Raw genomic sequence first — 16,407 nt, forward strand, 5'->3', positions numbered from 1 at the left:
GTGTGTGTGTATTTCCAATTTCTAAATGTAGGGGAATTTTCAAATATCTTAATATTATTGATATCTAAGTTAAGTCCTTTTCAATCAGAGATTACAAACTGCATGAGTTCAAATTTTACAAACACAGAGATACTTGTTTTATGATTTAGCATATAGTTAATCTTGGTGAATGTTGCTTGGACCTTGAAAAGAATCTGTATTCTGAATTTGTTGGTATTTGTATCATGTAAATATCACTCCAGTGAAGTTGTTTGATGGATATCTCAGTATCTTCTATATCATCATTGATTTCTGTTTAAATTTGTATGAATTCCTGGGTAGTAGAGTTAAAATATTTCAGTATGACTGTTGGTTTGTCTGCTTCTTCTGTTAGATTGCTCTATTTTAATTTAATGTATCTGATGTCCTGTGATAGAGTGCATGCAACTTTTTTGTTTCAATGTTCCTTGAAAAATTTGACTTTTATTGTGGTGAGCTTCACCTCTTTATATGTGGTTAAACATTTTCTTTCCTTAAAGTTTATTTTATCTATTTTATAGATCATTCCAACTGTCTTATGCTTATGATTTGCATGAAACCATTTTTATTGCTTTATTTTCATATCATGTACATCTTTATGTATAGTATCTTGTTATATCCTAAGACTGTCTTGTTTTTATATCATAAGAACACCTATAACTTTTGATAGAACTGTTTTAGGCCTTTTTTTTTTTTTTGTCATGAGCCGGCTCCAGGAATTGAACCTGGGTCTCTAGCATGGCAGGTGAGAATTCTGCCACTGAGCCACTGTTGCACCACCCTAGTGCATTTTTACATAATGTATTTGTACATTTATTATACATTACTGTCTATATTATTTTATTTATATAGTTATATTTAAATCTATATTTTGCTATATCTTTTACATTTTTCCTTCTGTTCATTCCTTTGTTACTATTTTCCTGCCTGTGGCTGTTATTTGTAGAATAGCTTTTTTCTTAGTTCCTCTATTGATTTTATAGCTCTACATTTTATTATTACTATTTGTTAGTGACTGCCCTTTGGTTAACAAAATGCATCATTAGCCTATCAATTCTATGTTAAAATATGTATAGAAATTAATTTTATACCATTACCCACATCTTGAATGTAAAATACTTTCAACAGCATACTTCTATGTATCCTCATTGTTACTCCTCTTTTTCTTGAATTTCAACTTCTTTCTATGATGTAACCCCATTTTACAAATTTCTTATTTTTGCTTGGTATTTAAAGCAATCAGGTGTTCATTAAAGGGATTAAGAGAAGAAATTTGTAAACACATTTGCTATCACCCACATATCTGCCATTATCATATCTTTGGAAAGAACCAATCTATCTGTTGTCATTTCCCTCCATCTTGAAGGACATCCTTTAACATTATTTTAAATACAAGTTGGCCACAGATGACTAGTCTCAACTCCTGCCTATCTGAATGTACCTTTACTTCATCTTTATTTTATAGAATTATTTTGCTCAGCAAATAATTTTTATGAGTTTTATTTAATTCATTTTTTTAAATTCAGACTTTTAAAAGCTCTTCCTCATTTTCTCTCTTCCATTTAGTGTTCACTTAACCTTGTTTTCATTTTCAGCTTCATTTCTTATAGAGTGTTCTTTCTCATCCCACAGGAAATATGTCCCCAGTGATGGCTGTCTGAACTTTTTGGCCACCAGCAAGATCATCACCCCAGCCACTCTGAAGACTCCAGATGGAGCAGTGACTTCCTTCCTCAGGTACCACTCAGTGGGGAGACCTCACTGATGGGTTCAGAGCTAAACTAAAGACGTTGTAGACACATATGTAGCACATATCCTATTTCCACACCCAAAGCACCCAACCCAGCATGCAAAAAGCCAAACTCTCCAAGAACACACTCATACAATATTCACCCAGCAATTTGTCCCGAAGGTGCTGGAAACTTGTTCCTGTTTCTGAACCCTCCTGAATGGAGGTAGTCAGGGAGATGTGGCTCCATCCAGACATATGATAGTATGTTCCAAGTTTGGAAGAAAGTTCCTGGTGTAGATCTGGAAAGTAAACTGAATTCTTGTGGATAGGTTGAAATACCTTCTTTGAAGCTAAAATATCATGTGCACATTCCCTTTGCATTTAGCTAATATGTTTTTTCTGCTGTTCCTTCTCCTTGGACTCTTGTTAGTAAGAGGAAGAGTATTCAGGAATACTGCTTTACTCAATACTCTCTCACTTCGCACACATCTCAAATCCAGCCTTATCAGAGTGAAACAGCCAGATAACCAAGGTAACTATACATAGTCACATACCTACGTCATTTGTACCAAGTTATCTGGCCTCTGGGAAGACTGATAAGAGAGCAGATCAAGAACATAACACAGGCATTGAACAAGAGTCAAATCTCTTTTGAGCCAGGAGGGAGAAGAGGAAACTCCCTGCCTATTCTGTACCTACACATGACATAGATGAAAGTCTTTTTTTTCCTGTGATTTTTGAGTCTGTAAGATGGAGAAAGGGGCCTGCTGCAGGTTTTTAGAATTTCACTGAGGCTGTGCTGTGAGGTGGGCAGCAGTGCACGACTCCCAGCCTCCCACAAGATGGGAAAGGGCTCTTGGGGCAGCTAGCAACTCTTCCTCCTATATGGAATCAATTTTATCAGTGACTTTGAATAAATGTTGTTACCACAAATTCCTCTTCAAACTTTGTGAAATATGAAGCTACTTGAATGTAATCCATTCTGGAATTTGAGTGGGATGTATTTCTACTATAATTCCAGTTCCCATCACACCTGCCAGTTCCCCCTACACAGTCCTATCTAAAGTTAAAGGATGAGAGGGAGCAGGATAATGTGTGTTTTACACTGACCCTTTCTTACTGTGAGAAGCCTCTGAATGCCTGGGATTTATTTATTTATTGTCATATTTCTTTTAAATATTAGCCAGGAATAAAACTACTTCAATAGATCTGATCAGGTGTGATGCAGAAACCCAGAAATGGCTGGGGGAGCCATGCCACCATCCCCCTCCTTCCTTCTTCTTCTTAAAATTGAGAAGTCAAAGCAGGCAGGCAGGAAAAGTTAAGGATGTCCCCTTCTATCCCCTATACCCCAAGTCTCGTGATATCCTAAACATACACCTCCAAACAGGGCATGGGCAAAAAAGAGCATATGACTACTTGAATAAATAAATGTATTAGGGAATGTAAAGATCTCTGCTCATGATTAAAAGACCATCTTCAGAGACTTTCTAATATCAGGGTGTCATGGTCAGTATCTTGTGTCAACTTGGCCAGGTGGGTGGTACCTGTTTGTCTGGTTGGGCAAGTGCTTGAGGACATTTCATAGAATTAAATCATGAGCATGTTGGCTGTATCCACAGCCGATTCCATTTGTAATCAGCAAGGGGCATGTCTTCTGGAATGAGTAAATGCTTAATCTAATCACTGGAAGCCTTTTAAAGAGGATTCAGAAGAGACAGATTCTCTTCCTGCTGCGGCCGGTGAGTCTCTCCTGTGGAGTTCGTCCAGACCCTCCATCGGAATTGTTAACTTTACAGCCTGTCCTATGGATTGTGGACTCTACTTTCCCACAGTTACATGAGACACTTTTATAAATTTTGTATTTACAAGTATTTCCTGTTGATTCTGTTTCTCTAGCGAACCCTAACTAATACACGGGGCTATTAGAGAACATCTCAGTGCATGACAAACATCTTGAGGTTTTCAAGATTTTCAATCTGACCCAAGCTCATTCACACCACAGAATCCAGAGCTTGGCTCCACAGGTGTTCCCACCTCCTAACTCCCAGAGCTGGCCTGAATTCCTCCCCACCCAGACCTCTGTATCCCCACAGTAGCAATGGCATGTGGAATCCTCACCCTTACAATCTGACATGCTCTTCTGCTACCAGTTGGAGCTGATTCTCTGCTTTTTAGTGGTTCTCTAATTAGATTCCCCCTGCCATAACCTCCCTTCTGAGTGGCACATGACCACTGGTTAATAACCTTAATTACATCTGCAAAATTTCCTTTATCAAATTAACAATTTAATAATGTGTGTGATATCTCAATATTCATGGTCCTGGGGATGATGGCAGTACATCTTTTCACCTTCTCCCAACAATATTTCTACAGAGTGCCATACCCATTTCCTCTATTACTGTTTTCTCCCGATTATTCAATGAAAGCAATAAATGTCATTGTTTCAACCATAAAACATTAGTTTTGGCTATAATAAGCCAGAGAGCTAAGTAGATAATGGTAAATGTACTGTGGATCTCTAAAATATGAAGAGGACTTCAATGAATTTGATTTCCATAAATACATTGATGATTTATTTTCATTTACTAAGGCCAAAAGTACTAAAGCCCAGTATAGAGAGAGAGAGAGAAACACAGACATTTACCAAATCAAAGATTTGAATGGAGAGAAATTTCTCAAGTCATTACCACTGTGCCAAGTAGCAGGAAAATGCAGGATACTTTGCGCATGTTTATAAAGCATTCACTGATCAACTAAACAAGTAACTATGGTAAGGATCATAGTACCAAAAGGTCTACCAGGTTTAGAAAAGAATTTAAAGACATTTTTGTTTGGTGTTAATTTTTGATTATTTCTCCACTAATCTGTGTTTGCTACAATTAGGATAATATTATTCTATGAAAACCTAGTAACTTCAGAGTACATGAAGAATGACTCTGGAAACAACTCAGGAAAAAATGTCCACCAGCCTTCACATTCTTAATCAAAGCAAAACAATGTCAGAACATTTGAAGAATCTACTTGAAAAAAAAAATGAACACAGAGACCAAGGGTTTATAGACATAAAAATGTTAGTAACCTGTCAATACTTTGAGAAATTGCTGTTACATATGGAGCACATTGGACAAGATTTCAGGGAATGTCTGAGGCTTGACTCATTATCACTCACAAAGTAACATTTAAGAATTATAAATTGAGGGTAATTCTCAGGGGACATAACAAAAATGGGAAGAATGAGTGTTGGTTCCCTGTTTTTGTTTTTTTTTTCTTTCATTGTTTGGTGTTTTGGTGTATTATTTGATAATAAATTATCACGAAAGACAGTAGCTTCAGAGAACATATTTTATTAATATTTTATTATACTTCATTGGAGGGGAGGAGCTCTTAGTTCAGATTGGCAGCCCAGCAGCACAGCTTTGAAAACCTGAAAGACTTGCAGTGTGATGGTGATGGTCTGGAATGCAGCTCTCAGGGGTTGGGGGGCTGCAAATAATACATGTGCTGTACATTTTCTGAGAAATGCACTTGTCTCTGGGGCATTCTTTCAACTTTCTTATAGCCCAGATCTCTGCTGGGCCTACCCCATGATGCAGAACAAAAGTCCCATATCCTAGTGACACAGACAAGGCAGCCTAGGGCACCGAGATTGCTTGAGTTGGCATGTGAGCACATTCCAGGGGCTGGACCTCCTTGTGGTGTCATCGGGGGCCTTTGTGCCCCTTGCTGGGGTTTCCATGCCCACAGGGTCTCCTCTCCTCTGGAGTCCCTCTTTGAGACTGAGGGGATGGTGGAACAAAGGGTGTCAGGAAAATCTCTGGCAAGTGCAGAGGTCCACTTCCCTAGGTCTGTCTGGGGAGTCCCTCAGCCCTTTTCCTGTGGACATGTTCTAAGGTGGAATTAGGAGTGCCCTCCTCTTTCAGAAGTGTAGGCAATGTGGTCTTACTGTGGTGCTTCCTTACAAGGAGGAGCTTAGGGAGCTCCTGCTGCCAGAGGCTGCTGCTGCTGGCCTCCCTAGACTCTCACTGGCTGAGCAGCTGCCAGGTCCCCATGGGTCCCCCTGTGGACATGGCAATGAGAGGCCCCAGAAGCCACCTACCTGACTCCAGGCATACTTTACCTGGGCAGGCCTGGAGCTGGGACTCTTAGGTCCTTGTGGACCTTTGGATGACCCATCATAATGTGGGTCACTGCCAGTCTGGAGGGGTGGATGGTAGTCACCCTCCCAGTGGTGTGGAGTGCCACTGGCAGTGCAGGGGTGGGTGGAGGTGGAGGGTGATGGCCCTGTGCACCCCTGCAGGTATCCTTTTCATCCCTGCTGGGTGGGGTGGTTTTGGCCTGCCCAATGGTGGGGTCAGAACAGGAGGTAGTTTTGAGAAGGTCATATGGGGCGGGGGGGTACCAGGACAGGAGGGAACTCTGAGGGAAGGGAGGAAAGGGCCAGAGGTTGGGATGGAGGAATCCCTCTTGAGTGTTCTGGGGGCAGAGAGGTGGACAGGGGGAGAGTGAAGGCAAGGAAAGTGAAGGGGTGGGCAGGGGCAGGGTCAACAAGTGCTCGGGTCGTAATGAGCATGCCAGGGATGAGGACTGAGAAAGGGGAAAATGGAGGGAGGCAGGAGGAATGAGCTGGAAGCCACCTGCAGCAATGATGAAACAGCCGGTGGCAGGGGGAACTGGAATGACAGGAAAATGGGAAAAGACATGCTGTGCAAGGCGAAGCCAGGAGGAAAAGGTGAGGAGGCTCTCAGGGCTTGTTGGGGAAATGGGGATGGAAAAGTGGGAGCCAAAGTTGGGGGGGAACCATGGAGTCAGTGATAAGTCAGGGATGAAGGTAAGAGGCTTGGTAGGGAGGGGTAAGAGGGGAAGGAAAGAAAGGGAGGAAATGAGGGAGGACAGGAGACAAGCCAGATGGTGCTGATTTGGGGATGATGGGCTTCTCCAGGCATCACCTGAAAAAAGATCATGGCATGCAGCCATGTTCCAGGGACCTCCCCCACAGGGGCACATGGTTCAGCCCCTGGAGGAGACAGTGAGCTGGTAGAGACCCAGAGAGAGATCACAGCTCTTGTGGTTAACAACTGGGAGTGTGGAGATGACCTAAAGGCCAGAAACCGAGCTGCTGAAGGAGTTGCAGTAGGAAAAGAGTTCTCCACAAGAGTTCTTCAGCAGATGGTCATCTCTGGTAGATGGAAAGACCCAGTGATGACAGGTGTCTCTGTGGTCTGTGGCTGGTCCAGGGTGCTTGCACAGGGGGCTGCAGGAGACAGAAAGTAGAAGCTTCAGAAGCGGAAGAAGGGGGACAGAAAGCCCCAGCAAGCCTGGCCAGGGTTGGAGCTTCTGGCCCACTAAGTCCCAACACATTTCTTGCATTTCTGACTTTCTAGTAGACATTCTACATGCACCTATGGCTTTCTCATACATTCTTTCCCCATAGCCACCCCTCTGTTATCACTCTAGACAGCTCTCGGATAGCACAAGTCAGAAGGGTGAGCAGGAAAGAAGAAGGGATAAATCACCTTATCCAAGTAGAACTCAGGTCCCATGTCCTCAAAGATCCTCCCTGGCAAGCTCTCCAAGTTGGGAAATCAGGAGACTGGGTTACATGTGGTGAAGGAGGAGTCAAAGCACTTTCCATGGAGCTGCATGCCACAGCCTTCAGGAGAGACTCTTGGAGGAATAGATTCTAAGAGCTCCAAGCTTGAGGTCACAATGGAAAATGGTGAATGGAAACCATGGGGGGGGGGGTTCACACATGTGTAATGTTTTATCACTTATCAGGTACTTTCATATTAATTATATTATGTGATTCCCACAAATATTTGAATTAAACAACAAAAAAAGTTATTTTGCAAGAGGAATTTCAGGTTTAGTGCAGTTAAATCTTTGTTCATAGCAGGCACTACAATTCCTGCCTCCTAAACCAACCTGGATTTGCTTCACTGCATCTCATGTATGCCCCATCCCCATCACCTTCCTTCTTTCCTTCTAAGCAAGGGTGGACCAGGATGTGAGCATGCCCCAAGGTTTGGGTATCTTTCCTATGACCCTGTCCTCCAGGGCCTTTGCTCTCTGAGAGGGACTTATTCCAACAACCTCAGACTGTGCAGCTGGGGTAGACTGTCAGAGATTATGAGACATGGTGCACCCTTGGAGCAGGTGTGCTGAAGCAGAGCCTTACCTGTCAATCCACCCTCTCTCTCAAGTTCTGGTCTCTGCTCCAATGCTGAAAAACCAAGAAATAAGGAATATGTTATCAATCTCTCCTTTCAAGAAAACCTCTGGATAATGTATCCTTCGTATATTGACTGTTAATCATTTTTAAATGAGTAATTCCTATTATTATTATTTCATCTTTAAATAACAATTTTTTCCTGACTGATATCATTAATTTTGTCAGGAGCCCTTTTTTTTGGTCAGGAGTCTTCTTTTGAACAGGGCACATAATCTCAATTTTCCAGGAGCACGGGTGCTCTGTACAGCGTGTTGCTCCTGACCTCAGGGCTTGCACGAGAGTATCTCCTCAGAGCCTTTCAGAGACCTGGCATTGCTCTCCATCTCAGCTGAACACATAGAACAGGTTTGGCCCAGAGGTACCTGAGATGGGATCTGGACAGTGAACAAGTGTGGAGCAGCTCTCTCTGGATAGCCTGAATTTCCTAATATCACATTCCATAGTCACAGAGAAATGTTTTTGGGAATTTATCCTCCAACATTCTGCCCCACCCACCTGGAAGGCCTTGAAGTTTGGATTGAATCAATAGCCCCACTTCAATACCCCTCTACCCTACCTGTTCCCAAGATGATAGTATCTTCATCTGAGAGATTTATACAAGCTGTCCCTCTGGGCCAACATCATGGGTTGGGACAACATCATGGAAAGTGGATGTGGGATGGGGGAAAACAGTGAATCTCTGCTGCAGACTGGCCCCAGGGTCCCCTACCTCACTGGAATCTGGATGTTTTTCGACTCTCTGGAACATGACCTTCCGCTGCCTGCAGTGGTGCCACAGGATAAAAAGTCCCACTAAAGACAAGAGTAGGATAAGGGTCACTGGGGCTGATCCAAGTATATAAAAAAAAGTTTCACTAACCACAGAGAAGAGCTGCCTCTGGCAACTAGGAACCCAGAAAGCACACTGCAGCCAAGGGGCCAATCCCCACTGACACCCCTCCTCCCAGCCTCTAAATCTCTCTATATTTGTCATTGGCTTCCTACTTTCCACATCAATCCTTTATTTTCTTCATAGGTATAATTTTAGTGTAATTTTCCATTTCACTTATTACAGAAATATTTGGTAGTCTTTTTACTCTTTCACCAATTCCACAGTCCTCAAGTATGTGAATTTTTCCCAAGAATTTTAACTTTTAACTTATACCTGGAAACTCCTCTTCTCCCCACTCGAGTGTCCTCGGATAATTTTTTATTTGAAATATATCAGTTTCTACCAGTGTTTCTCTCTAGGTTGCTATTGAAAGTTTGGTTTGATATTACTATGTAGTGACATTTTTGGTCAGATACTTACTTTATGGTGAGAATTTACCAGAACAGATCCTTTTACTGTCTGCTTTCTCCAGTGTCAATCCCTTCACCATCATCTCTTTTAGCTAGGGAGCTTAAACTTCAAGACATATCCTTCTTTGTATTCCCCTTAATATCAGGAGGGTTCTCTGTTTCTCAAAAAATCTCTTCAGAAACCCTATAGTGTTTTTTATCAGTTGATTTTTTTATGTTTTTCTTGAGATATCTTCACGTATCATATATTCTATCCAAAGTACGTAACCAGTATTTCATAGTATCTTAGTTTTGAGCAATCATCATCATACTCTGTTTTACAACATTTTCATTGCCCTGAAAAGGAAATTATCAGATGGACCCCTAAAAAAGAAAATGTCCCATATTCCTTATCTCCCCCGATTAATGACCACTAGTATTGGTGTGATACAGCAGTTACTGTTGATGAACAAATTTTAAGGTATTAATGTGAGCTTGCAATGGGTGTTTCCCCCACATACCATTCTATTATTACTTTTATGTACCAGCGTGGTACATATGTACTAGTTCAAACAAGAGCTTATTTAAATTTGTAGTGTTAATCAGTGACATACATAATTTAAACAAACCCTTTGAATTAAATTCACTTTGAATACAGCACATTTCTAGCTACTCTCACCCCATATCTATTTCAAAACATTTCAAGTTCAACCTTATACTTTCTGAATGTGTTAGGTTTCCACTTCTCCTTCTCTAGCTTCTGTCCCCAAGTATCTTATATTTTATATTTTAATACTCTGAGTTCATATATTCTAGTCAGTTCATATTAGTGGAATCAAACAATATCTATCCTTTTGTGTCTCACTTTTTTCCCACAGCATTATGTCCTCAAGATTCATCCATGTTATCACAAGCTTCAGGATCTCATTTCTTCTTATTATTGCATAATATTCCATCATTTATATATATATATAATATACATATATGTCACATTTTGTTAATCCATTCATTTGTGGTGGGAATGTGTGTTGATTCCTCTTTAGCAATTCTGAATAACGTCACTATGATCATTAGTCTGCCAGAGTCTGTTTTTGTGTCACTTGCTTTCAGATCTTCTGGATGTATGCTGAGTAGTAGAATTGCTGGGCCATAGGGCAACTCAATATTTACTTTCTAAGGACCTGCCACACTGTCTTCCACAGCAGCTGTACCATTTTACCCTACCATCTAAGTGGTTCTATTTCTCCATCCTTTCTAGAATATGTAGTTGCCCATTTGGTTAATGGTGGACATTCTCATATGTGTGAGATATCTCATTGTGCTTTTGATTTTCATTTCCCTAAAATCTAATGAAGATGAACATCTTTTCATGTGTTTTTTAGCTGTTTTTATTTCCCATTTAGTGAAATGCCCATTCATATCTTTTGCCCATTTTATAATGGGTTGTTTGTTCTTTTATTGCTGAGTGGTAGGATTTCTTGATATATACTAGATATCAAACCCTTATCAGACATGTTTAATTAAATCCATATGCTTTAACATATTTCAGAATGCAGTCAGATTAAAAGGAAATATTTAAAGTATCAGAACAACAAACACTCTTACACAAATGTGGGGCATCAGAACAATAATTATAAACGTAATAGTATAAGTATAGAATATAGATTTAACCAAAATTGTGATCTAATTATTTAAAGTGTTTATTTAATTATAATGGTTTTGTTTGTGAAAACCAAATGCTTACTGACCACACTAAAGGATAAAATTAATGTCTAAAATTAATAACTCATGAAATAACAATGCAAATAGTATTTTTAATAATAGAGGTCAATAATAAATGCAAAAGTTTAAAGTTTAGAGAGTGTCTTTGTGAACACAGACTTGGGGCCAAGAGACTGTAGGTTTCATTGTTTTATTTTAATCAGTTTTAGAGAAGTACTTGATATCTAAATAGCTTACTCTCAATAACATTATAATCAAATTTAAAATAACTAGTAACTCCCATAAGTGTTTGATGTGAATTTTATTTTAAAATTTGTAATTCAGCCCAATAAAATATCATTTTTCCATTAATTTGTGCCTTATATGTCCCTTTTTGTCCAGACTCGCAGTGGTTCTATTTATAAAGTCCCCACAATACTCTTGGGCAGAATACTGGGAGTGCACTCATCAGGCAATAGAATTTAACATAAATCTTTTCAGGAGAAATCCATCTCTAATCGTTGCTTGTACTGTAGTGGCTGACAACTTCCATGCTTGGATAAATCTTCACATGGGGCCATATTCACTAGGGTATTACTTTCTGTTCTGGAACACCAATTTCTGTTTCTTTGTATGCATGAGTTCAGTTCTCAACTCATCTCTTTCCTCTTGCACTTTACCATAAGCCTCAAGGAACAGTCAGACTCCATTTTCCACATGTAGTTTGAAATTTTCTTCTCCTAAACATCCTAGTTCATCGCTCTCAAATTCTGCCTTCCATCTGCAAAGAATGCCTTCCTTTCAATTTTCAATGACATGCTCATCATTTCTGTCTAAATTCCTAACAAGGAGTATCGTTAGAATCCATATTCCCACCAACAGTTTCTTCAAAGCTTTCTAGGCCTTCATTATCAAGAATATTACAATTCTTCCAGAATCTTCCCCTTAATCTTTTTCTTTCACCCACAGGAGTGTGAATCTGGGAAGTCTTCTGAGAGGACCCTTAATCTTTTAAAAAGTTGTTCCTACAGTTTGGTATTTGTAAATTGCAGCAGCCCACTTCTCCAGTACTGAAATCTGTGCTAATTTCTAAGTTGCTGGAGTATGATATACCAGAACTGGAATGACTTTTAAAAAGGGAATTTAATAAGATACAAGTTTACAGTTCTAAGCCTATGCAAAAGTATCCTTACTGATGTATCCAGGGAAGGACACCCTAATTCAAGGAAATTCAATGGGCCTGGAATACTGCTGTGAGCTGGATAGTCAAGTAGCTTGCTTATGCCAGTCCCCTGCACCTGGGCTCCATTAATTTCAGCCTCTGTTCCTGTGGGGGTTCCTCAATTTGCTTCTCCAGGGCTGGCTTTAATCTCTTGGCTTCCCTTTGCTCTCTTGAGGTTCTGGCCTGCTTAACATCTCACAGCAATGTCTGCTGGGCTCCAAGAATCTCTAAATATCTGTGACTCTGTTCTTACACATACTGGCATCTGTTTCAGCTCTGCTCTAAAGTTTCTGCTGACTTGTTTTGGTAGGTTCGGACTCTCTCCAAAATGTTTCCTCTTTTAAAGGAACCCAGTACACTAATGAAGGCCCACCTTGACAGGGTTGAGTGACATTTCCATCTAATCAAAGTGTCACACCCACAATTGGGTATGTCACATTTTTGTGGAGATTGTCTAATCAGAAGATTCTGTCCTATAGAATTGAATTATGATTAAAAGAAATGGTTGCCTCCACAAGATTCAGTATCAAAACATGGCTTTTCTGGGGTATGCAGTATTTTCAAACTGACATATCCCTCTGGAGATTTAAAGAAATAAAAGGACAATTCTGAGTTGTTCAGAACTCTGGAGGAAGGTACAGTCTGGAGAGGTCCCTACAAATGCTCAATTGAAGAAAGTAAAATATCAAGTAGAAACTTCCATCTAAGACCAGCTTGGCCTCTCCCCTTCCCCTTACTAGGACTCAGAGTGTGGGATAGGCACAGAAACTGCAGCTAGGTTCCCTTCCACTGGGGACACATATTATAAATTCACTCACAGCAGTAAGACAGACCCCACAATTTGGAAAGCTGTGTGGAGGGGAGGACATTTCAAGGACAAGGTTAGTGAGGAAAAATGCAGCTGAGAAAATGTGGAAAGAGACTGTGTTTCCAATCCTGGGTCTGATATCCCTTCCCTCACCCCTGAAGGAAACAGCAGTGGGCAGACTGATCCTTGCCTCATTGATGGTGAAAACAGGGACAGCTGGAGGAGTTTTCTGCTACAAACAAAGTGGGGAATACAGCCACACATTGAGGTAGATTTTGGCTGGCAAAGTGAGGGCACAGGTGTCTGTAGTTTCAGCCCTTTCTGTTAAGATCTGTCTGTTGCCATAGAGAATCTGAGGCAAACAGCTTCTGAGGATTGTTTCTGGATAGCAATATCCAAGGCAGATTGGAAAGTGCAAGGGAATTGAAGGGTTTTTCAGAGTCTCTCAAGTCCCTGTCAGAAGCAAAGGGAGCTCATTTGGACATGCTACATAATATCCTGCCCCTGTTTTGGCAGAGAAATACAAGTAGCATAACTGTTAAAGCAGTGCCCTAAAACAAACACAGGTCTTGCTGTATCATGAAAAACAGAGCACCACTTGGAGCCAGAAGACTTGTTTTACATGTAAAAAGCATAGATGTTGTTCCCAGGGTCTACCTCCCATTCCTTTGGCAGAATGCAATTAGTGCCTGGTTTCTGGGGAGCCTGGGGGCCAGAACAGATCTGACAAATGGCTGGCATAAGACTGAACAGAGAGCAAATCTATCCAAGAAGAAAACTCTGGCAAAAGAATGAAAATGACCTCCAGAATAAACTAAGCTAGGAAATCTGATGACTAGACACCAGTACAGAATTAGGACTCATAACAGGAAGTGTGAAGATATGGCTCTGCCACAGGAACAAACTCAAACCTCAACTGACATAGGAGCTGAAACAACTTATTAAAGATGTTCAAACACATCTTCTAAATCAAATTGATGAGGTAAAATAAAATCTTGCAAAGGAAATAAGGGATATAAAGAACACAGAGTATATAGATAGAGAAGAACATAAAATCTTGAAAAAACAAATGGCAGAATAAGGATGAAATGAACCACAGAAGACTTGAAAAACAAAATGGAGTCATAAAAGAGCAGATTTGAAGTGGAAGAATAAAAGATTGGTGAACTAGAAGACAGGATCTCTAAACACCTACATACAGAAGAACAGATAGGGAAAAGAATAGAGGAAAATATCAGTAGGGTCTCAGGGAACTGAATGACATCATGAAAAAGAGGAATACACAGTTATGTGTGTCCCATAAGGAAAGAAGGGAAAAGGAGCAGAAAGAATAATGGAGGAAATAAGAACTGAAAATGTCCCAAGTATTATGGAAGACATGCAACTATAGGTCCAAGAAACACAGATAACCAAAACAGAATAAATTCAAATAGACCTACTCCAAAACAGTTAACTAATCACATTGCCAAATGTCAAAGATGATAAGACAATTCTGAAGCAGCAAGAGAAAACTGCTTCATCACATATATGGAAGCTCAGAAAGACTAAATGCACATCTCTCAATGGAAGCCATGGAGGTGAAAAAGGCAGTAGCATGGTATATTTAAGGTACTGAAAAATAAAAACTTCCAACCAAGAATTTTATATCCAGAACACATGTCCTTAAAAACTGAGGGAGACAGTGGGCAATGGTGGTGCAGTGGCAGAGTTCTTGCCTGCCATGCCAGAGACTGGGTTTATTTCCTGGTGCCTGCCCATGAAAAAAAAAAAAAAAAAAAAGAAAGAAACAACCAAGGGCTAGTTAAAAATATATACCCATATACCCATAAACAGACACTGAGAAAATTTGTGAACAACAGATCTCCTCTATTAGAGATATTAAAGAAAAAAAAAAGGAGGAAGAAGATTGGAGACGAGTGTAGTAATGAAGATAAGCAGTAAGGGAAACCAATAGAGTAAAAAGAGAGAACAAAATAGGATTTGACAGATAAAATTCAAAAGAAAAAATGGTTGGAGAAATAAAATTAGAAATGTCAGATATGACATAACTACTAATCACATAGAAACAAACTTGATAATGAGAGGATACTATGAATAATGATATGCTAAAAATTAGACAACTTAGGTGAAATGGAAAACTTTCCATAGACGCATGAACAACCAATGTTGAATCAAGGAGAAATAGGAATCTTCAACAAACCAATCACAGGTAAAGAGGTTGAATTAGTCATCAAAAACGTCCCCAAAAGAAAAGTCCAGGACCATATAGATTCACATTTGGATTCTACCAATCATTCAAGAAAGAATTTCTGGAATCCTATGAAAACTCTTTACAATATTGAAAATGAGAGAAAGCTAATTCATTCTACGAAGCCTCCATCATCCTTATACCAAAGCCAGTCAAAGATACTACAAGAAAAGAAAATTACAGACCAGTTACTTTAATGAATATGGACACAAAAATCCTGGACAAAATATTGCTAATGAATTCCTTCAGCACAATAAAAGAGTAATATATCATGACCAAGTGGGTTTTATTCCAGGGATACAAAGGTGGTTCAACACAATGAAATAATTAATATGCTACATTGATAAATCATATGATCATCTCAATTGAAACAGAAAAATGCTTTTGAAAAGTTCAGCATCCTTCCTTGATGAAAATGTTTCAAAGGATAGGAATAGAAGAAACTTCCTAATTATGATAATGATAAAGGAAATATATGAAAAAGCCACATCATACTCAATGGGGAAAGACTGAGAGCTTTCTCTCTAAGATGGGAACAAGGTAAGGATGGCCAGTCACTATTGTTAAACAACAATATGCTTGAAGTTCTAACTGGAGCAATAAGGCAGGGAAAACAAATGAAAATTATGCTGATTTGAAGCTATTATGTGCCCCAAAAAAGCCATGTCCTTTGATCACTCAATATTGCTGGGTAGAATCTTTTTGACTATTTCCATGGAGGTATGACCTATCCAATTGTGGGTGGAAACTTTGATTACATAGTTTTCCTGGAAATGTGTTTCCAACCATTCAAGGTAGTTTGCTTACTGGAGCCCTTTTTTTTTTTTTTTTTTTAGAAATCATACCATTCTACACATGCAATCAGTAATTCTTAACATCATCACATAGATGCATGATCATCGTTTCTTAGTACATTTGCATCGGTTTAGAAGAACTAGCAACACAACAGAAAAAGATATAGAATGTTAATATAGAGAAAAAAATAAAAGTAATAATAGTAAAAAAAAAAAAAAACCTATATCTCAGATGCAGCTTCATTCAGTGTTTTAACATGATTACTTTACAATTAGGTAGTATTGTGCTGTCCATTTTTGAGTTTTTGTATCTAGTCCTGTTGCACAGTCTGTATCCCTTCAGCTCCAATTACCCATTATCTTACCCTGTTTCTAACTCCTGCTGGACTCTG

The 16,407-nt window shown here is 39.6% G+C and overlaps 1 protein-coding gene across 1 annotated transcript in view; it reads right to left on the bottom strand.

Moving 5' to 3' along the window:
* Positions 1 to 5,087: 5,087 nt before the first annotated feature.
* LOC143666990 (heterogeneous nuclear ribonucleoprotein A0-like) overlaps positions 5,088 to 16,407 on the bottom strand; it is a 32,503-nt gene continuing 21,183 nt past the window's right edge. The window contains exons 2-5 of the mRNA XM_077140691.1: positions 8,692 to 8,774; positions 7,929 to 7,973; positions 7,267 to 7,447; positions 5,088 to 7,004 (exon numbers count right to left, since the gene is read on the bottom strand). The gene's annotated coding sequence lies outside the window, so the exon portion shown is untranslated. The remainder of the gene's footprint in view (positions 7,005 to 7,266; positions 7,448 to 7,928; positions 7,974 to 8,691; positions 8,775 to 16,407) is intronic.

The sequence above is a fragment of the Tamandua tetradactyla genome, chromosome 2, assembly GCF_023851605.1.
Source record: "Tamandua tetradactyla isolate mTamTet1 chromosome 2, mTamTet1.pri, whole genome shotgun sequence".
NCBI classification, from domain to species: domain Eukaryota; kingdom Metazoa; phylum Chordata; class Mammalia; order Pilosa; family Myrmecophagidae; genus Tamandua; species Tamandua tetradactyla.